This window comes from Hylobates moloch, unplaced genomic scaffold, assembly GCF_009828535.3.
Source record: "Hylobates moloch isolate HMO894 unplaced genomic scaffold, HMol_V3 SCAFFOLD_19, whole genome shotgun sequence".
In the NCBI taxonomy this organism is placed as follows: domain Eukaryota; kingdom Metazoa; phylum Chordata; class Mammalia; order Primates; family Hylobatidae; genus Hylobates; species Hylobates moloch.
Window position 1 is genome coordinate 4,756,769 of NW_026652294.1, and position 22,547 is coordinate 4,779,315.

Below are 22,547 nucleotides of genomic sequence, written 5' to 3' on the forward strand. Positions count from 1 at the left end.
GAAATGGAATCTCTTTGATAAGGACATTAATTCATTCATCATAAGGGTGGGCCTCTAATAGCCTAGTCATCTCGTAAAAGCCCCACCTCTTAATACTATCACATTGGGTCATAAATTCCAACATGAACTTTGGAGGGATACATTCAGACCATAGCACTCCCCTATTCCAGAACTTTTAATGTAAAATAACAGATACCATTTCTTCTCTCTCTCTCTCCCTCTGTCTCTTTGCAGTGGGGTCTTGCCCAGTCACCCAGGCTGGAGTGCAGTGGCACCATCGCAGCTCACTGCAGCCTCAAGCTCCCAGGCTCAAGCAATACTCCTCCTGCCCTAGTCTCCAGGGTAGCTAGGACAACGGCATGCACCCCTATGCCTGGCTAATATCATTTCTTGAGCATAAACTCATTTAATCCCAAGAGTACATCTGTTGAGTACAAGTATATGAAGGCTCTATCAGATAATTTTGGCCATTCAAATTGAATATGCCCTTGTGACGGTTAATTTTAGGTGTCATCTTGACTGGATTAAAGAATACCTAAAAGCCCGGTAAAGTACTATCTTTGGGTGTGTCTGTTTTTCCAGAAGAGATTAACACGTGAGTGTGAGTGGACTAGGTGGGGAAGATCTGCCCTCCCTGTAGGTGGGTACCATCCAAAGGCCAGGACTGAAAATAACAAAAACAGAGGAAAGGTGAATGTGTTGATCTACCTCTTGGAGCTGAGATACACTCTTTCTCTCCTGTACTTAGATGTCACAACTCAAGGCTCTCTGGTCTTTGGACTCGACAACTTGCACTAGCAGTGCACCCTCACTCCCTAGCTTCTCAGGCCTTCAGCATTGGACTGAGAATTACACCACTAGTTCTGAGGCTTTTGGACTCAGAGTGAGCCATGCTGTCAGCATCCCAGGATCTCCAGCTTGCAGATGGCCTGCTGTGGAACTTCTCAGCCTTCATAATTGGATGAGACAGTTCCCCTAACAAATCCCCTCACATACTCACATATCTATCTATCAATCTATCTTTCTTTTTTTTTTTTTTTTGAGATGGAGTCTTGCTCTGTCGCTCAGGCTGGAGTGCAGTGGCGCAATCTCGGCTCACCGCAAGCTCCGCCTCCCGGGTTCATGCCATTCTCCTGCCTCAGCCTCCCGAGTAGCTGGGACTACAGGTGCCCGCCACCACATCTGGTTAGTTTTTTGTATTTTTAGTAGAGATGGGGTTTCACCGCGTTAGCCAGGATGGTCTCGATCTCCTGACCTTGTGATCTGCCCACCTCGGCCTCCCAAAGTGCTGGGATTACAGACATGAGCCACCACGCCTGGCCCTATCAATCTATCTTTCTATCTATCTATCCATCTATCTATTCATCCATTCTATTGGTTCTGTCTTTCTGGAGAACCCTAATATACTCCTCCAGATAATTATACTTAGACTAAGTGCTCACTCAGATACCAAGGCAACAAGTATTATAGCACCACTCAGAATCTCAAATATTGAGTGTCCCACTTGGACAATAATGGTTTACCATGCATTCTTTAGCTGCATTCAGTATTAGAAAATATTTTCTTGACTGGGTGCAGTGGCTGGTGTCTATAATCCCAACACTTTGGGAGGCTGAGGCAGGAGGATTGCTTAAGCCCAGGAGTTTGATTCCAGCCTGGGCAACATAGCAAGACCCCATCTCTACTAAAAATACAATAAAATAATTAGCATGGAGTGGGCGGATGTGGTGGCTCATGCCTGTAATCCCAGCACTTTGGGAGCCTGAGGCGGGTGGATCAGGAGGTCAGGAGATTGAGACCATCCTGGCTAACATGGTGAAATCCCGTCTCTACTAAAAAAATACAAAAAAATACTAAAAAAATACAAAAAATTAGCCAGGCATGGTGGTGGGCGCCTGTAGTCCCAGCTACTTGGGAGGCTGAGGCAAGAGAATCACTTGATTCTGGGAGGTGGAAGTTGCAGTGAGCAGAGAATGCGCCATTGCATTCCAGCCTGGGCCACAAGAGTGAAACTCTGTCTCAAAAAAAAATAATAATAATAATAATTAACCTGGAGTGGTAGCACATGCCTATAGTCCCAGCTACTCAGGAGGCTGAGGTGGGAGGATTACTTGAACCCAAGAAATGGAAGCTACAGTGAGTTATGTCATGCCAGTGCGCTCCAAAAACTGCAGCAAGATCCTGTCTCAAAAAAAAGTACTTTTCTTATTCATTGTGACATGAAGATTTTGTATAGAATATACTCAATATTTCAACATTGATGTCATTCTCTGAGAATGAAAAAGTCAAGCATTTGAAGCAGCCAGATTCCTGTTGATCAAGCCAGATGCACATTCAGCCTTCTTAATAGAACCTGGTTTATTTCAATAAAAGAGGTGTTTAGACCTTCAAATGAGAAATCAGGGCAGTTTCTCCAGTTGAATGCCCCACATGTGATGCTGGCAATGATGTGTTATGGGCTGATTTGTGTCCTCCCAAAATTCATTTGTTGAAATTCTATCCCCCAGTAACCTCAGAATGTGACTTTATTTCCAGAAAGGGCTTTTAAAGAAGCAGTTAAGATTAAAATGAAGTCATATGAAAGAGCCCTAATCCAAAATGACTGGTGTCCTTATAAGAAGAAAAAATTAGGACACGAACATGCACAGAGGAATGATCATGTGAAGATATAGCAAGAAGGTGGCCATCTTGCAAGCCAAGGCCTCAGAAGAAACCAACCCTGCCAACACCTTGATCTTGGACTTCCAGCCTCCAGAATTGTGGGAAAATAAATTTCTGTTGGTTAAGCCACCCAATCTATGGTATTTTATTATGGTAGCTGGCAAACAAATACATGATGTTTACTGCAGTCATTCAGATAATTTTGTGTATGTTCATTGCAGCACTAGTCACAGTAGCAAAGGCATGGAATCAACCCAAATTTCCATCAATGATAGGCTGGTTAAAGAAAATGTGGTACTGGCAGGGCGCAGTGGCTCATGCCTGCAATCCCAACACTTTGGGAGGCCGAGGCAGGCAGATCACCTGAGGTAAGGAGATCGAGACCATCCTGGCTAATACGGTGGAACCCCGTCTCTACTAAAAATACAAAAAACTAGCCAGGCGTGGTGGTATGCGCCTGTAATCCCAGCTACTCGGGAGGCTGAGGCAGGAGAATCTCTTGAACCCGGGAGGCGGAGGTTGCCGTGAGCAGAGATCATGCCACTGCACTCCAGCTGGGCGATAGAGTGAGACTCCATCTCAAAAAAGAAAGAAATAAAAAAGAAAATCTGGTACATACACACCATGGAATACTATACATCCATAAGCTGGAAGCCATTATCCTCAGCAAACTAACGCAGGAACAGAAAACCAGACACCACATGTTCTCACTTATAAGTGGAGAGCTTAACAATGAGAACACATGGATACAGGGAGGGGAACAACACACACTGGGGCCTTTTGGGGGAGGGTAGGAGGGGGGTAGAGCATTAGGAAAAAGAGCTAATGCATATTGGGCTTAATACTTAGGTGATGGGTTGATAGTTGCAGCAAACCATCATGGCACATGTTTACTTACATAACAAACCTGCACATCCTGCACATGTACCCTGGAAGTTAAAAAAATAAAGTAGAATAGAATAAAACTTTAAAAACTTGATTACATAAAAAAGAAAAAAACTCTGGTGGGCACGTTTCCCCTTGTGAGCCCAGCTTAATCCAGCGGGGAAACAAAACAATTTAATACATAGAATTTGTTTTCTACAACAATGCACTGATGTGGTGGTGACAGTAACGAGTACCAAACATAATAAGCACAACTATATTAGCTATCTATTACTACATAACAAATTATCCCAAAACTTAGTGGCTTAACAACAATAAATCATTATTACTTCAAAATTACTGCAGCTTAGCTGTGTGGTTCTTGCTCAGAGACTCTCATGAGGTTATACTCAAAATGTTGGCTTGGACAACTTGATGAGGGCTGGAGGATCCTCTTCCAAAATGGCTCTTTCACTTGGCTGTTGGCAGGAAGCCTCAGTTCCTTACCACATGGACCTCTCCATAGGGCTGCTTGAATGCTATGACATAGCAGTTGTCTGTTTTCCACCAGAGCAGGTGATTCAAGAGAGCAAGGCAAAATATTTTGTATGACCTAGTCTTGGAAATCACACGTCATTATTTCCCAATATCCTGGTGGTGCCCTGCTCATTGTGACAGCACAAAATAAAAGTGTGGGGACACCATGAGGAAGGGATCACTGGGGGCACAAAATGTTTTGCATGCATTATTTTACAACAATCCAGGGAGGTAGTTACCATTTGCCTTTGTGCCCTAGAAATTGGCATTATATCTGGCAAATCCTAACTGCATGAGAATTTTTGTTGTTGTTGTACAGATGGGGTCTTGTTATGTGGCACAGGCTGGTCTCGAACTCCTGGCCTCAAGGGATCCTCCTGCCTTGCCCTCCCAAAGTGCTGGGATTACTGGGACACAGTCACCGCACTGCTGCAGCTTTGACCTCCCCGGCTCAAGCAATCCTCCCATCTCAGCCTATCAAGTAGCTGGGTCCACAGGTGTGCACCGTGATTCCCCCCTCATTTTTTATGTATTCTTTGTAGAGATGGGGTCTCACTATGTTGCCCAGGCTGGCCTCAAACTCCTGGCACTGTTGTAGGAGTTCTGTATATTTTATTTCATGTAATCAAATCCTGAGATGGTGTGCATTTATTATTATTATATTCCTACTACAGATTTTTTTAAAATGGAGGTGTTAATAAACTTGCCCAAAGTCAAACAGTTAATAATATCCAGGATTTGGACCCAGGCAGAGTGAGTATAGATCCTAAACTTTTTTTTTTTTTTTTCTGAGACGGAGTTTCACTCTTGTTGCCTGTTGCCCAGGCTAGAGTGCAATGGCACGATCTCAGCTTACCGCAACCTCTGCCTCCCGGGTTCAAGCGATTCTCCTGCCTCAGACTTCTCCAGTAGCTGGGATTACAAGCATGCACCATCACGCCTGGCTAATTTTGTATTTTTAGTAGAGATGGGGTTTCTCCATATTGTTCAGGCTGGTCTCGAACTCCAGACCTCAGGTGATCTGCCCGCCTTGGCCTCCCCAAGTGCTGGGATTATAGGCGTGAGCCACTGCGACCAGCCAATCTTAAACTCTTAATCACTCAGGTACATGTCTCAAAAAATTCTTGGTGGGCTGGGTGTGCTGGCTCACACTTGCAATGCCAGCACTTTGGGAGGCTGAGGCAGGAGGATTTTTTGAGGCCAGGAGTTTGAGACTAGCCTGGGCAACATTAAAAAAAAAGAAGTAATAGCCAGTCTTGGTGGCGCGCACCCGTAGTGGTCCCAGCTACTTGAAAAGCTAAGGTGGGAGGATCATTTGAGCCAGGGAGGTCGAGGCAGCAGTGAGCCATGAGGGCACCATTGCACTCCAGTCTGGATGACAGGGTGGGACTTTATCTCAAAAAAAAAAAAAAAAAAAAAGTTTCTGACAAGAGGCCAAATAAATAAATAATAAAACAAGAATCACAAAACTAGATAACACAGCGTCTTAGTCCATTGTCTGTTGCTTACAACAAAATATCCGAAACCGGGTAGTTTATAAAGAAAATTATTTTCTCATAGTTATGGAGGCTGGGAAGCTCAAAGTGGAGGGGGCATATCTGGTAAGAGCCTTCTTACCCGGTTGGGGGGCTCTGCAGCATCCTGATGCCGCAGAGGGCTTCTCATGAAGGAGGCTGCATATGTTGGCTCAGGTCTCTCTTCTCTTCTTATAAAGCCACCAGCTCCCCTCCCATGATAACCCATTAACCCATTAATCCATGAATGGATTCATTCATTCATGAAAGCAGAGCCCTCATGATTCAATCACCTCTTAAAGGCCCCACCTTTCAATAGTCCCACATTGGAAATTAAGTTTCCCACACATGAGATTTGGGGTTCGCATTCAAACCATAGCACACAGATATGTCAGACTAGCATCTTTTGGCATTTATTGATAAGTTGCTTTGATTTTGGGGTTTGAGGCACTCAAGGCTTTGTGTTAATGAAACATCTCATGCTTGCTTGCCTTTGCAGTATCAACCCACATCCTACTCAGAAAATAAGATGCATTACTGTTTGCTTCAGAACATTTAAACATAAAATTATAATCATCACCGGGCGCGGTGGCTCACGCTTGTAATCCCAGCACTTTGGGAGGCCAAGGTGGGCGGATCACGAGGTCAGGAGATCGAGACCACGGTGAAACCCCGTCTCTACTAAAAATACAAAAAAAATTAGCCGGGCGTGGTGGCGGGCGCCTGTAGTCCCAGCTACTCAGAGAGGCTGAGGCAGGAGAATGTCGTGAACCCAGGAGGTGGAGCTTGCAGTGAGCCGAGATTGCGCCACTGCACGCCAGCCTGGGCGACAGAGCAAGACTCCGTCTCAAAAAAAACAAAACAAAACAAAACAAAACAAAACAAAAAAAATTATAATCATCAATCCCCTTTATAAATTTATCTCCATTCAAATTAAAATAAGTCAGTAAAATTATGTTAACAAACCACAATTTTAATATAGAGTATGTGAATAATAAACATCCATTTACATAAAAAGGTAGGGGAAGATGAGTGTATGTAGATGCAGAGAATATATATTGAAGGACACATCAGAAATTCTAAACAGCCATTTATTTTGGGAATAGAGACAGGTAACCGTGATCTGGGGCAGAAGGGAAACTTAGTTTACAATTAATGGATGAATTTTGGCCAGGTGTGGTGGCTCATGCCTGTAATCACAGCACCTCGGGAGGCTGAGGCAGGGGATCACTTGAAGTCAGGAGTTCAAGACCAACCTGGCCAACATGGTGAAACCCTGTCTCTACTAAAAATACAAAAATGAGCTGGGCATGGTGGCGCGTCACTGTAGTCCCAGCTACTCAGGAGGCAGAGGTGAGAGAATCGCTTGAACCTGGGAGGCGGAGGTTGCAGTGAGCCAGATGGCACCATTGCACTCCAGCCTGGGTGGGCAACAGAGCAAGACACCATATTAAAAAAAAAGTAATGGATGATTTTTTGTGTGTTTGATTTTATTTTTAGCTCTATTTAAGTATTACTTTTAATTAAAGGTAGTTTTTTGTTTGCTTATTTATTGCAACCCAGAAAATACACTTCCAAATTAAGTTTTGGGAGATGCTCCCAAAGGTAGTTTTTAAGAAACAATGGAATAACCCTGAATATATTGTAAAAATATGCTTTTAGACCACTGATCTCTCCTGAGTGGTTTAGTTTGTTTTGTTTTTATTATTATTATTATTATTATTAATCATTTTGAGGCTGGGTCTCACTCTGTCACCCAGGTTGGAGTGCTACGGTGCGATCTTGGCTCACCGCAACCTCTGCCTCCTAGGCTCAAGCAATCCTCCCACCTCAGCCTCCTGAGTAGTTGGGACCACAGGCACGTGCCACCACACCTGGCTAGTTTTTCTATTTTTTGTAGACATGGGATTTTACCATGTCAACCAGGCCAGTCTCGAACTCCTGAGCTCAGGCAATCCACCCGCCTCAGCCTCCCAAAGTGCTTGGATTGCAGGTGTGAGCCACCATGCCTGGCCTTGTTTATTATTATTATTATTATTATACTTTAGGTTCTGGGATACATGTGTAGAACGTGCAGGTTTGTTACATAGCTATACACGTGCCATGGTGGTTTGCTGCAGCCTTGTTTTTAAATTAATAAAAACGTGTACGAAATAAGCTATTTATTCAATAGCTGATAGAAATGCATTCCTAATCACTGAAGAGACACATGCAATTTCAGGATTTCAGTGTTAGATATAACTTGGACTTTTTCTCGTCTGTTCCAATGACTCACTGTTACTTGGAGTTTTTTCCTTAATCCACCTGGTAATGACTGAGCGTTTACCCAAAGCCTCAGTCTCCTCCAGCCTTGCAGTGGTGAGCCTTGCAGTGGTAAGACTCAGCTAAATCACTTGACCCAGCAGAGTATGTTTCTGTCACCGGTTCTCCAGTCTTCTTCCTTGCAGTACCCATTAAAGTTGGAGGCTCCCTCTGACCACCCCTTTTTTTTCTTGACAGAAGGAGCTGGGGATAACATGGGTCACCATAATTTGTCATCTAAGAATGTCCTAGGCAGCCACAAAAAAGAATGAAGTCATGTCCTTTGCAGCAACATGGATAGATCTAGAGGCCACCATCCTAAGTGAACCAACCCAGAAACAGAAAACCAAATACTGTATGTTCTCACCTACAAGTTGGAGGTAAACAGTGGGTACCCATGGGACTCCTGGAGGAAGAAGGAAGAGAGCAGGTAGTTTCCTGAGCCCAGCCTGCTGCCTGGGAGTATCCCCATATTGACTGGCAAGAGGTGGCTCCAAGACCCCGCTTCCAATTTTGGCTTTCCTAAAGTCAGAACTAGACATTCCTCTCCCTGGCTTCAGGCAGCCCACATGTCCAAGGCTCATAGTGTAGACCTTCTAGAAGTGGAGAAAACTGAATAATAATAGACTCCCCTTTTTAAATTCTCCCTCTACTCACATTACTGGCTACAGGTCCAAAGCCTATCTGAAAAGTTTGTCTTCTCTCCACTCAGTCTGCAGAAAGCATCTTGTCCTTCTCCATGGAAACCACCTTGGGTAAGTAGCCATCTCGCCCCAGCAGACCTGCCCAGCATCTGTAGACCATGTTGAACTCACACCCTCTGCTTCTTCATAACTTCACATTGTAAGGTCTTTTTTTATATTAGGCCACTAGCTTTCAGACCATTCTAATATACAGTTATCATTTGTTTTTATTATTTTCTTACCTATACCAGACAGATAGAACACAGATATTCCCCCAGCCTTTGAAACAGTGTGAAAATTGATCTCTCTCTGTCCTCAAGGTTTTGTCCCTCACAGTTTAGGAGAGAAATCAAGGGAGTTGGGGCCAGAAAGAGAATTGAGAGGGAGTCCCTACCAGTACTAGTCTCTAGGAAATACCCCAAAGTGGGAGAAGGCTGTTTCTTGGAAAATCAGGGCAGATTGGTATAATAAAAAAAAAAAAACCTTAGACAAGTGTGGGGGCCTTACACCTATAATCCCAGTACTTTCAGAGGCAGAGACAGGAAGATCAATTGATGCCAGGAGTTTGGAAACAGCCGAGGCAAAAGAGTGAGACTCCCATCTCTGATTAAAAAAAAAAAAAGAAAGAAAAAAAATTTTGTCAGGCATAGTGGCATGTTCTTATAGTCCCAGCTACTTGGGAGGCTGAGGTGGGTGGATTGTTTGAGCTCGGAGATTGAGGCTGCAGTGAACTGTGATCACACCATGGCACTACAGCGTAGGCAACAGAGCAATACCCCAACTCCAAAAAAAAAAAAAAAAAAAAAAAAGAAAAGAAAAAGAAACCCCCTTAAGGGCATTTGTTTGTGTCCAGGAGTCACCTGGGAGCTGAGCTATCCCTGCACATCCTCTACCTATGCATGAGGTGGCTCTCATTTTGCAGAGTATATTAGCTTGATATTGCTGCCATAACACAGAGAATGGGCAGCTTAAACAACAGATGTCTATTTTCTCACCACTCTGGAGGCTGGAAGTCAGAGATCAAGGTGTTGGCAGGTTTGGTTTCTTGCAAGGCCTTCTCTCTGTTGCCTGCAGCTGACCTTTCCTTTATGTGTTTGCATCCCTGGTGTCTGCCTGTGTCTCCATGTTTCCTCCTCTTATAAGGGTATTGCCAGATGGAATCAGAGCCAACCATAATGGCCTCATGACCTCTTTAAAGGCCTCATCTCCAAATATGGCTGCATTCTGAGGTACCAGAGGTTAGCATTTCAACATAGGAATTGAGGGGAGCACAATTCAGCCCATCATAGAGATTGATGGTGAGGGCTTCACTCACACTGGGTGCTTTACTTGGTGACAGCTAAGCAGGGGCCAGGGCCATCAAGAGCAGTGGTTTTCCAGCCAGGCTGCTCATTAGACATCTGAGAGCTTTCATAATACATACCCCCAGGTCCCACCTCTGAAAATACCGATTTAATTTGTCTGGGTTAAGAATCAAATGAACAGCCAGGTGTGGTGGTCCACTTTTGTGGTTCCCACTACTTGGGACCCTGAGGTGGGAGGATCGCTTGAGTCCGGGAAGTTAAGGCTACAGTGAGCTGTCATTGCACCCTAGAGCCTGGCAATAGAGCAAGAGCCTGTCTTAAAAAAACAAAACACAGCCGGGTGCGGTGGCTCATGCCTGTAATCCCAGCACTTTGGGAGGCTGAGGCAGGCAGATCACGAGGTCAGGAGATCGAGACCATCCTGGCTAACACAGTGAAACCCCGTCTCTACTAAAAATACAAAAAAAAAAAAAAAAAACTGGCCAGGCATGGTGGTGGGCGCCTGTAGTCCCAGCTACTCGGGAGGCTGAGGCAGGAGAATGGTGTGAACCTGGGAGGCGGAGCTTGCAGTGAGCCGAGATCGTGCCACTGCACTCCAGCCTGGGTGACAGAGCTAGACTCTGTCTCAAAACACACACACACACACACACACACACACACACACATACACACACACACACACACACTTTGGGAGGCCAAGGCAGGAGGATTGCTTGAGCCTAGGAGTTGGAGACCAGCTCAGGTAACATGGTGAAATCCCATCTCTACAAAAGATACAAAAATTAGCCTGGCGTGATGGCACATGCCTGCAGGTCCTAGCTACTGGGGAGCCCCGGAAGATTGCGGCTGCAGTGAGCTGTGATCATGCCACTGCATGGTGACAGAGTGAGACCCTGTCTCAAAAAATAAAATATAAATAAATAAAAATAATCTGAAAACAGTGAAAGAAAAGCCTTCTCCTGTGAAGTGAGAGGTGGAAAAAGGTACTTCCTCTCAACCCTCACCACTAGCCTTTTCCCAGGTGGAGGGCACACGGATCCACTCAGGATCTGAAAAGGGACTACTCTAAGTTTTAATCTAACTGACCTGGGGTAGGGTTGGGCAATTTGAATCTGTAGCAGGATGAGAACCACAAGCTTAAAAGTCTTAGATTAGGTGCCTTGCTAAACAATATACAGCCGGCCCTCCGCACCTCATGAGTTCCTCATCTGAGGATTCAACCAACTGTGGATTGAAAATATTTCAAAAAATAATAATAACAATTCAACAATTAAAAATAATACAAATTTAAAAACGATACAATATGACAACTTTTTCCATAGCATTTACATTGTTATAGGCATTGCGGGCTCAGTGGCTAGCACCTGTAGTCCCAGCACTTTGGGAGGCTGAGGCCAGAGGATTGCTTGAGCCTAGGAGTTCAAGACCAGCCTGGACAACACAGTGAGAACTCATCTCTTCCAAAAAAGAGGGAAAAAAAAGGCTAGCTGGGCATGGTGGCTTATGCTTGTAGTCCTAGATACTCAGGAGGCTGAGGTAGGAGGATCACTTGAGCTCAAGAGGTTAAGGCTGGAGTGAGCCATAATTGCGCCACTGCACTCCTGCCTGGGGGACAGAGTGAGTCTCTGTCTCAAGACAACAACTACAATACATTGTCTTAAGTATTATAAGTAATCTAGAGGTGATCTAAAGTATATGGGAGGGTGGCAGGGCATGGTGGCTCATGCCTGTAATCCCAGCTACTTGGGAGGCTGAGGCAGGAGAGTTGCTTGAACCCGGGAGGCAGAGGTTGCATTGAGCTGAGATTACGCCATTGCACTCCAGCCTGGGTGACAGAGAGAGACTCCACCTCCAAAAATAAATAAATAAATAAATAAAAATAAAGTATATGGGAAGATGTGTGCCGGTTATATGCAAATCCTAGGCCATTTTATATAAGAGGTTCGAGTATCCGAGGATGCTGGTATTCAATCCCCTTCAGATAGTGAGGGATGTCTAACTAAAATACTATACTAAAATATTTGGGATGAAGATGACAGTTGGGATAACTCTTAGATTAAGCTGCTGCAATCACTAGAGACACTTCTGTGGGCAGTTAGGGACCACATCATTCTGCGTGTGCCCCTCACCTTAAGTTCTGCATGTGCCACTCGCCTTAAGTTCAGAAACTAGTGAAGTGTAAAATATACATCTCATTAAGCCAGACTGGGGTACAGGCAATTCACAGTTTAAATCAACACACAGATGTGCTTTATTTGGCTTCATTATGCTTTAAAACTTAAAAAATATATACTTTTTGGCATTTTAAAATTGAGAGACAACATAAAAATTTAAATTTCCAGTGTTGCTTGGAAAATAGATCAGAACACCAGCACTGCCATCAGGCAGAAATCAGATAAAATTGAGTAGTAGCATTAATATCCTTGAAAGACTGTTGCATGCTTCTATTTTCCAAGGGCTCATTTCTCTTTTACCCTATGCTGCAAATGTGTTTGATGCTCGGCCCTTATAAACATTTGACTTTAAGAATTCTTAGTTTTTAAAATCTAGTATAAAAAAGAAAAAAAACAAAAGCTGGGCATGGTGGCTCACCCCTATAATTGCAGCACTTTGAGGGCCCAAGGCAAGTGGATCACCTGAGCTCAGGAGTTCCAGACCAGCCTGGCCAACATGGCAAACACTGTCTTTACTAAAAATACAAAAATTTGCCAGGCATGGTGGTGGGCGCCTGTAATCCCAGCTACTTGGGAGGCTGAGGCAAGAGAATCACTTGAACCTGGGAGGTGGAGTTTGCAGTGAGCTGAGATCGCACCACTGCACTGTAGCCTGCGCCACAGAGTGAGACATCATCTCATAAAAACAAAAACAAAAAAAAGAAAGAAAGGAAAAAGAAATTAAAATACATTTTTAGAGAAAAAAAGTAACAGAGTATTTTCTTTTCTTTTTCTTCCTTTTTTTTTTTTTTGAGACGGAGTCTCACTCTGTTGCCCAGGCTAGAGTGCAGTGGCACGATCTCGGCTCACTGCAAGCTCTGCCTCCTGGGTTCACGCCATTCTCCTGCCTCAGCCTCCCAAGTAGCTAGGACTACAGGCGCCCGCCACCACACCTGGCTAATTTTCTTTTTTGTATTTGTAGTAGAGACGGGGTTTCACCGCGTTAGCCAGGACAGTCTCAATCTCCTGACCTCGTGATCTGCCCGCCTCTGCCTTTCAAAGTGCTGGGATTACAGGCGTGAGCCACCACGCCTGGCCAGTAACAGAATATTTTCTAAACTCTAACTTAGAAGTGTGAAAGTTGTCAGAATCAAAATGGAGCCACTAATGTTAAAACAACAACAACAAAGCAAAACTTGACAAACAGAGCCTGCGAAGGCCATGAAGAGAGGGTTTTCATGCTTGCATACCTGATAACAAAAACAATGACAAAAGACTCTACAGAAACAACCTTGTACAAAGGGCATCGCAACCTTAAGCAAAAAATACTTCCATAAGAGCATCTGCCCAGCAACTGCCTATCCAACCTTGGACTAGCGTCACTCTTGCTATCGATCTTTGTAGTCAAGGATAATTATCTCAAAACAATTATGTAATCCTTCTTATCCTTCCTTTAAAAACCTTTGTCTTCCTTTACCTCCCCAAATGCACACATAGGGGCATACATATTTTCATTGCAATGCTCTATTGCCAAATACACATCATTTTCTTTTAAAGAGCTTCTCTCTGTTATTAGGTTGACGTAAGAATGTGCACGCGTTTTGGCTGGGTGTAGTGGCTCACGCCTGTAAACCCAGCACTGTGGAAGGCGGGAGGATCTATTGAGCCCAGAAGTTCAAGGCTGCAGTGAGCCATGATTATGCCACTGCACTCCAGCCTGGAAGACAGAGGAAGACCCTCTCTCAAAAAACAAACAAACAAAATGTTAGCCTCACAAAGAACCTCTACTGGGGCAGTGTGGAGGGGAAATGTGGGGTTGGAGCTGCCACACAGAGTCCCTACTGGGGCACTACCTAGTGGAGCTGCAGTGGATCCACCCATAGCTTGCACCCTGTGCCTAGAAAAGCCTCAGGCACTCAAATGCCAGCCTATGAGAGTAGCAGCAGGGGCTGAACCCTGCATAGCCACAGGGGTAGGGCTGGACCCTGCAAAGCCACAGGGGTGGAGCTGCCCAGGGCCTTGGGAGCCCACCCTTTGCATCAGTGTGTCCTGGATGTGGGACATGGAGTCAAAGGAGATTATTATGGAGCTTTAAGATTTAGCAACTGCCCTGTTGGGTTTCAGAATTGCATGGGGCCTGTAGCCCCTTTCTTTTAGCTGATTTCTTCCTTGGGAATGGGAATGTTTACCTAATGGTTGTATCCCCGTTGCATCTTGGAAGTAACTAACTTATTTTTTATTTTATAGGCTTATATGTGGAAGATTCTTGTCTTGTCTCAGATAAGACTTTGAACTTTTGAGTTAATGCTGGAATAAGTTAAGACTTCGGGGGATTATTGGGAAGGCATGATTGTATTTTGAAATATGAGAAGGACATGAGATTTGGGCGGGGCCGGGGCAGAATAATATAGTTTGGATGTGTTTACCCACGGAAATCTCATATTGAAATGTAATTCCCACTGTTGGAGGTGGGGCCTGGCGAGAGGCCATTGGATCGTGGGTGTGATTTCTCATGAATGGTTTAGCACCATCCCCCTGGGTACTATCCCCCCGATAGTGAGTGAGTTCTCAGTGACCTGGTTGTTTAAAAGTGTGTAGCACCTCCCCTCTTGCTCTGTTGTTCCTGTTTTCACCATGCGACATGACTGCTCCTCTTCACCCTCTGTCATGATTGTAAGCCGACTGCGGCCTCCCCGCAAATAGATGCCGCAATGCTTCCTGTACGGCCCGCAGAACCGTAAGCCAATTAAACATCTTGATAAATTATCCAGTCTCAGGTATTTCTTTACAACAATGCAAGAATGACCTAATACAGTTAGACTTGGGAGACATTCTTGTACTTGTCTTACAATAAGAATGATGGGATTTAAAAATATAAATAGGCCAGGCACAGTGGCTCACGCCTGTAATCCAAGCACTTGGGAGGTCAAGGCAGGAGGATCACTTGAATCCAGGAATTGGTGACCAGCTTGGGCAATATAGTGAGACTCCATCTGTACAAAAAATTTAATTAAAAAAATTAAAATAAGTGAGACACTGTGTATTTGTCTCTCTATGTCTGGCTTATTTCACTTAACATAATGCCAACTGGGCTTATCTATATAGTTGCAAATAACAGAATTTCCTTTGATTTTAAGGCTGAATGGTCACCAGGTATGGTGGCTCTTGCCTGTAAGCCTAGCAGTTTGGGAGGCTGTATTACTCCATTTTCACACTGCTGATAAAGACATACCTGAGCCTGGGTAATTTATAAAGAAAAATAAATTTAATGGACTTAGAGTTCCACGTAGCTGGGGAGGCCTCACAGTCGTGGTGGAAGGCAAAAGACACATCTTATCTGGCACCAGGCAAGAGAGAATGAGAGCCAAGTGAAAGGGGGAAACCCCTTAGAAAACCATCAGATCTCATGAGACGTACTCACTATCATGAGAACAGTATGGGGGAAACCTCCCTCATGATTCAGCTGTCTCCCACTGGGTCCCTCCTACAACACGTGGGAATTACCGGAGCTACAATTCAAAATGAGATTTGGGTGGGGACGCAGCCAAACCATATCAGAGGCCAAGGCAGGAGGATCACTTGAGTATAGTATATATAAAAATATAAAATGAAAGAAGGGGCCGGGCACAAGGGCTCACACCTGTAATCCTAGCACTTTGGGTGGCTGAGATGGGCAGATCACTTAAGGTCAGGAGTTCAAGATCAGCCTGGCCAACATGGTGAAACCCCATCTCTACTAAAAATACAAAAAATTAGCCGAGCGCAGTAGTATGTGCCTGTAATTCCAGCTACTGGGGAGGTTGAGGCAGGTGAATCACTTGAACCTGGGAGGCAGAGGTTGCAGTGAGCCAAGATTGCGCCACTGCACTCCAGCCTAGAAGACAGAGTGAGACCCTGTCTCAAAAAATAAAAATAAAAATAAAAATAAATAAAGTAAAATGAAAGAAGGTAAGAATCCCTGCCATGGCACTAAATTTAAATGGAAATATGAGTATACTGTATTTTCTAGGTCTGTCTACTGAAGCAATAACAATTGAGCATACTTAGTGCCCAGATCTTGAATGTTTTTTTAAAATTTTGATTGACAGATGACAATTTGTATATATTTTATGATGTACATGATAAATATATGTGCACACATTGTGTAATGATTAAATCAAGTCAATTAACATATCAATCAAGCCAATTAATATAGCAATCACCTCATATTTATAATTTTGTGATGAGAACATTCAAAATCTACTTACTCAGCAATTTTAAAATATACTATACATTATTATTAATTATAGTCACCATGCTGTAATACTATACATTAGGTCTCCAAAACTAATAATTCCTCCTGTTTAACTGAAACTTTGTAACTTTTAGCCTATTCTCCCCATCCTCCACCCGTCCTGACCCTAGTAACTACCATTTTACTCTCTGCTTCTGTGAGTTTAACTTTTTTAGATTCCACCTATAAGTGAGACACTGTGTATTGGTCTCTCTATGTCTGACTTACTTCACTTAACAAAATGTCATCCAGGTTTATCCATGTTGCCGCAAATAACAGAACTTCCTTTGATTTTAAGGCTGAATTTTAAGGCTGAATAGTGGTAAGGCATGGTGGCTTTTGCCTGTCATCCTAGCACTTTGGGAGGCCAAGGCGGGAGGATCACTTGACTACAGGCATTTGCGACCAGCCTGGGCAACAAGGTGAGACCTTGTCTCTACAGAAATTTTTTTTTTAATTAGCCAGGTGTTGGTGGCATGCACTTGTGGTTCCAGTTACTTGAGAGGCTGAGGTGGGAGGATTGCTTCAATTCAGGAGTTCAAGGCGGCAGTGAGTTATGATCGTCGTGCCACTGCACTCCAGCCTGGGTGACAGAGGAAGATACTGTTTCAAAAAAAAAAGAAAGAAAGGCTGAATAGTATTTTATTGTGTATACATACCACACTATCTTTATCCATTCATCATGAACACTTAGGTTGATTCCACATCTTGACTGTGGTGAATAGTCCTGCAATGTACATGAGAGTAAAGATACCTCTTTAACATATTGATTTCATTTCCTTCGGATATATACCCAGAAATGGAATTGCTGAACCATATGGTAGCTCTATTTTTAATATTTTGAGGAACCACCGTACTGCTTTCCATAATAGCTATATCATGGCCAGAGCAGGAGAGAGGCGGGAGGTGCCATACACTTTAAAACAATTAGGTCTCAGGAGAACCCACTCACTATCATGAGGACAGTACCAAGAGGATGGTACTAAACCATTCATGAGAAATCCACCTCCATGATCCAATCACCTCTCACCAGACTTCATGTCCAACATCAGGGGTTACATTTTGACACAAGATTTGGTTGATTACAACATCCAAAGTATATCAGGGGGCATGTCAAAAAAGACATGGAGAGCAAGACTGCCAAAAGCAGAGAGCAGAAACACATTTCCACCTTTGGGCACCTTCTGATGCTCTTGGATTCCATTTGGGCAGAGTAAGTACTAGCTCTCTGCAGACCCTGAACTAGGCTCTGTGGCTGCAATGAAAAGAACCTTAGGAGGAAACTCAGGAATAAAAACAGAGAAAGTAAGACTTGAGACTGAAATTATGAAACCGAGGAACTAGAAAACCCTGAGAACAATTGATTAAAACATGGAATGACCGGGAGATCCAGAGTTTCATCAAAGAACGGGAATTACTTACCTTTTTTTTTTTGAGACAGTCTTACTCTGTTGCCCAGGCTGGAGTGCAGTGGTGTGATCTCAGCAAACTGCAACCTCTGCCTCTCAAGTTCCAGGTGATCTTCCTACCTCAGACTCCCAAGTAGCTGGGACTATAGGCACCCACCACCACGCTCAGCTAATTTTTCTATTTTTTTGTAGAGACAGGGTTTCGCCATGTTGCCCAGGCTGGTCTCCAACTTCTGGCCTCCCAAAGTGCTGGGATTACAGGCATGAGCCACCATACCTGGCCAGGAATTTCTTTAACGTGAAGAGTTGAGGAAGAAGAATCATGAATAGTCTAAAGCAATCGACTAGCATCTCAAGCAGAGGGGCATAAAGAAGAGTTGGCAGCACTGTCTCCAGATGGTGATAAGTTTGCAGGACTCCGGCCGGGTGCGGTGGCTCACGCCTGTAATCCCAGCACTTTGAGAGGCCGAGGCGGGCGGATCACGAGGTCAGGAGATTGAGATCATCCTGGCTAACATGGTGAAACCCCGTCTCTACTAAAAATACAAAAAATTAGCCGGGTGAGGTGGCGGGTGCCTGTAGTCCCAGCTACTCGGGAGGCTGAGGCAGGAGAATGGCGTGAACCCCGGGGGGCGGCGCCTGCAGTGAGCCGAGATCGCGCCACTGCACTCCAGCCTGGGCAACAGCAAGACTCCGTCTCAAAAAAAAGAAAAAAGTTTGCAGGACTCCTACTGGACTACTTATGAGGACAAACAGAGGCCAAGGAACCAACCTTGGCCCTGTCCTCATGGTTCTACATAGGATTCTGGGATACAGATGGAAGGACAGCGGTTTTTCAGTTTCTCCCTGTGCAAATATGGTTGTTTTTCCAACTCCCAAGTACCAGCCCCAGGTTTGCCATCCCCATTTGCTTTGAGGAACTGCTGTCACACCCCTGTCCATGATCTCTGTGAAAGATCCTCAGGTACCAAGATCGGAGTTCTGGAGCATGAACCCTCCAGGGTCAGCTCCATGCCTGTTTTCTGCTGTTCTCCCAGCAGCCCCCAGTCCCCAGCAGCAGCAGTCAACCTCTTTGGGCTCTGATTCAGATCCCGAACTTAAAAATAATTAGAACCTAGATCCCAGTACTGTCTGAAGTATAATAGAACAGCACAATTGTATGCGCTGGTGCATGACTCCTTCCTCCCTCAGACTGATATAATGAGAATCAGGTGTGAAATAAATGAATGACTCTTAAAAAAGAAAAAAAAAAGACATGGGGAGCATGGTAAAGGGACTCTCACTTGACATTTGAAGCATCAAAAAAAACCAACAGTATCTGTTTATAACATTTTTAAATAACATAAATCTTCCTGATGCCACACTGATAGACAAATCAACATTCTTCTTTACAAAAGATTAATAAATATTGAAGGAATGATAGAATTTGAAAATGGCCATTCATAAAGTAGGAGATTAGACATACTGTCACTCATAGGCAACTTTGCATCCTTCACGTCAATTTTTTTTTTTTTTTTTTTTTTGAGACACAGTCTTGCTCTGTCGCCCAGGCTGGAGTGCAGTGGCGTGATCTCGGCTCACTGCAAGCTCTGCCTCCTGGGTTTGCGCCATTCTCCTGCCTCAGCCTCCCAAGTAGCTGGGACTACAGGTGCCCGCCACCACGCTCAGCTAATTTTTTTGCATTTTTAGTAGAGACAGGGTTTCACCATGTTCCCCAGGATGGTCTCGATCTCCTGACCTCATGATTCACCCGCCTTGGCCTCCCAAAGTGCTGGGATTACAGGCGTGAGCCACCACGCCCGGCCTTGACCAACAATATCTTAACTGCTATGTCCCCTACCCAAATCACTGACCTCATCTTTCCTCTCCACTGGTCCTTTAACTGGAGCCACACTTGTCTCTGTGCTCTTCCTTTTCCAGGCCATGAAATGCCTGTGCCTCTGTGTCTTTCTTCTGGCTGGAAAATTCTCCTGATAGTCACCTTTCTTCTCTCCTTCTTTTCTTCCTTTGACGTAACTGTCTCACAAACAGCAATTCCAACTCTGAGTTCACCTGATTGGGCACCTCTTTGTGCATCCCCCAAATTTAACTTCTAGCACTCTGTTTCATAAACACAGCAAGGTGGCATGAGTGATGGTCTGTCCCTGACCTGCATCCATTCCTGACGTGCCATCCATTTCCTATTCTGTGCCTTAAAGCAATAAAGGATTCAAGATTTCAGCCATTTTTTCTTTTTCTTTTTTAATCTTAAGGTCTGCTTCTACCAGTCATTTGAAAAACATATTGTGACAAGCTTTAATCTCATCATTGGACTTCTTTGTTTGGAAAGTGGGGCTGGTCCGAAAGAGTCCTGGAGAGCGTTTCACAGTGGAAAATTCCCAAAGGCAGACTGACAAAGAATCAGCTATGGCCGGGCGTGGTGGCTCACACCTATGATCCCAGCACTTTGGGAGGCCGAGGTGGGCAGATTACCTGAAATCAGGAGTTCAAGACCAGCCTGGCCAACATGGTGAAACCCTGTCTCTACTAAAAATACAAACATTAGCCGGGCGTATTGGCACATGTCTGTAATCCCAGCTACTTGGGAGGCTGAGGCACGAGAATTGCTTGAGCCTGGGGAGACGGAGGTTGCAGGGAGTGGAGATCACTCCACTGTACTCCAGCCTGGCCAACAGAGTGAAGTCTGAAAAAAAAGAATCAGTTATGGAGGGCAGGGTGCAGGTAGTTCATGCCTGTAATCCCAGAACTTTGGAAGGCCGAGGTGGGAAGATTGCTTGAGCTCAGGAGCTTGAGACCAGTTCAGGCAACATAGTGAGACCTCATCTCTACTCAAAAATAAAAATAAATCAGTTAGACATGGTAGCATCTGCCTATTGTCCTGGCTACTTGGGAGGCTGAGGTGGGAGGATCGCTCGGGTCCAGGACATCAAGACTGTATGATCGTTCCACTGCACTCCATCCTGGGCAACACAGCGTGAGACCATGTCTCAATAAATAAATAAATAAATAAAAATTTTTAAAAAAATCAACGATGAGGATGTTTCACCACATTCTGTGACCTTTAGATGCATTACAGTTAGTTTTCTGCAGAAAAGGAGGATACATTTTACAAGGAAACATAAATGTTTCATAGGAAAGGCATGTATCCTGATGCAAATTTATATTCAGACTATGTGATTTTATTTTTACTAGATTAGTGGGTTAGAATAGCTTGGTTAGAACAGCTAGATGCGGTCTTATTTGGGACTTTTAAAACTGAGCAAAAGAAAATAAGATGCAACTCCGAGCTATTTCTAGACACTCCTCTCAATTTTCTCACCTCCCACAAGCATTGTTGCCACAACCTTCTGTCTCAGGGGAAGGGCCTGCTTTATACCTGAGCCAGCCCCTGACCACTGCCTAGGCTTCCTGGAATCTTCCTAGCAGGATTCTGCTTCTGGAAAAGAGGAAGGAGTGAATATCAGTTCTGCAGAATACACTTTCCTTTCCTTTCCTTTCCTTTCCTTTTTCCTTTCCTTTCCTTCCTTTTTTTCTCTTTCTTTCCTTCTTTCTTTCTCTCTTTCTCTTCCTTTCTTTTTTCTTTTCTTTCTTTTTCTTTTTTTTTTTTTTTGAGACAGGGTTTCACTCTGTCACCCAGGCTAATTTTTTGTATTTTCTTGTGGAGACGTGGTTTTGCCAGGTTGCCCAGGCTAGTCTCAAACTCCCAGGCTCAAGCCATCTGCCTGCCTCCGCCTAAGCGCTGGGATTACAGGCGTGAGCCACCACGCCTGGCCCCTGGAAGAACTTTACTGTCTAAGTCTTGCACTTCATTTCACTTTGCTTGCTTATTTATTTATTTATGAATGAATGAATGAGACAAGGTGTCTCTCTTCCACCCAGGCTAAAGTACGGTGATACAATCATAGTTCACTGCAACCTCGATCTCCCTGGCTCAAGCAATCCTCCCACCTCAGCCTCCCGGGTAGCTGGGACTACAGGCACGTGCTACAACGCCTGGCTAATTTAAAAAAAAATTTTTTTTTGGTAGAAACAGAGGTCTTGATATTTTGCTGAGGTTTGTCTGGATTTCCTGGGCTCAAAGATCTTTCCACCTCAGCCTTTGATAGCTGGGACTAGAGGTGTGCCTCAGCAGCAGGCCTCATTTCACCTGGCTTTCCAGAGGGCATGCCCTTGGCTGCTTGCAATGCCCTCAAGCAGCCTTTCCCCAGTCCCTAGACAAGAATAAAGACCCTGTGTCACACACTTTTATACCACCTTGGGCTCCGCCTACCGGGTTCAAGCGATTATCCTGCCTCAGCCTCCTGAGTACCTGGGATTACAGGCGTGCACCACCACGCCCAAGAAATTTTTGTATTTTACTTTATAAAGAATAGAGACAGGTTTTCACCATGTTGGCCAGGCTGGTCTCAAACTACCGGGATCATGTGATCTGCGCCTCGGCCTCCAGAAGTGCTGGGATTACAGATGTGAGTCACCATGCCCAGCCCAGAAAGGTATTTTTAAAGTTTTATTGGGAGATGGTACTTAAAACATTTTAATTTACAAATAATTTTCATTTTAATTTTGAGACTTGATTGCATTGCATTGGAATGGGGGTGGAAATATAAATATTTCTTACCTGTCAAGGGACTCCTGAGGCTCCCCCTCTCCCGCTTTCTAATCTGTGTTGCAAAGCCTGTAAAGACAGTGAAAGAGTGGGCCTGAAATTCAACTGAGAAGGTTCCAGGGGTAGCGAAGGAGGACGGGGGAGGGAGAGACAGAGGGAAGGAAGTGAGAGGGGATGGGAGGGAACCAGGATAGACCTTTGATCCCTGGAAATGGATTAAGAAGGGAGTGGGCTGCTGCTTG

At 44.4% G+C, this 22,547-nt stretch overlaps 1 protein-coding gene and 1 gene segment (V, D, J or C); both read left to right on the top strand.

Annotated features, from left to right (window-relative positions):
* Positions 1–22,547, top strand: part of LOC116459127 (probable non-functional immunoglobulin lambda variable 11-55) — a 346,106-nt gene that overhangs the window by 87,885 nt on the left and 235,674 nt on the right.
* Positions 1–22,547, top strand: part of LOC116459129 (immunoglobulin lambda-1 light chain-like) — a 325,567-nt gene that overhangs the window by 64,318 nt on the left and 238,702 nt on the right. The gene's annotated exons all lie outside the window — the stretch shown is intronic.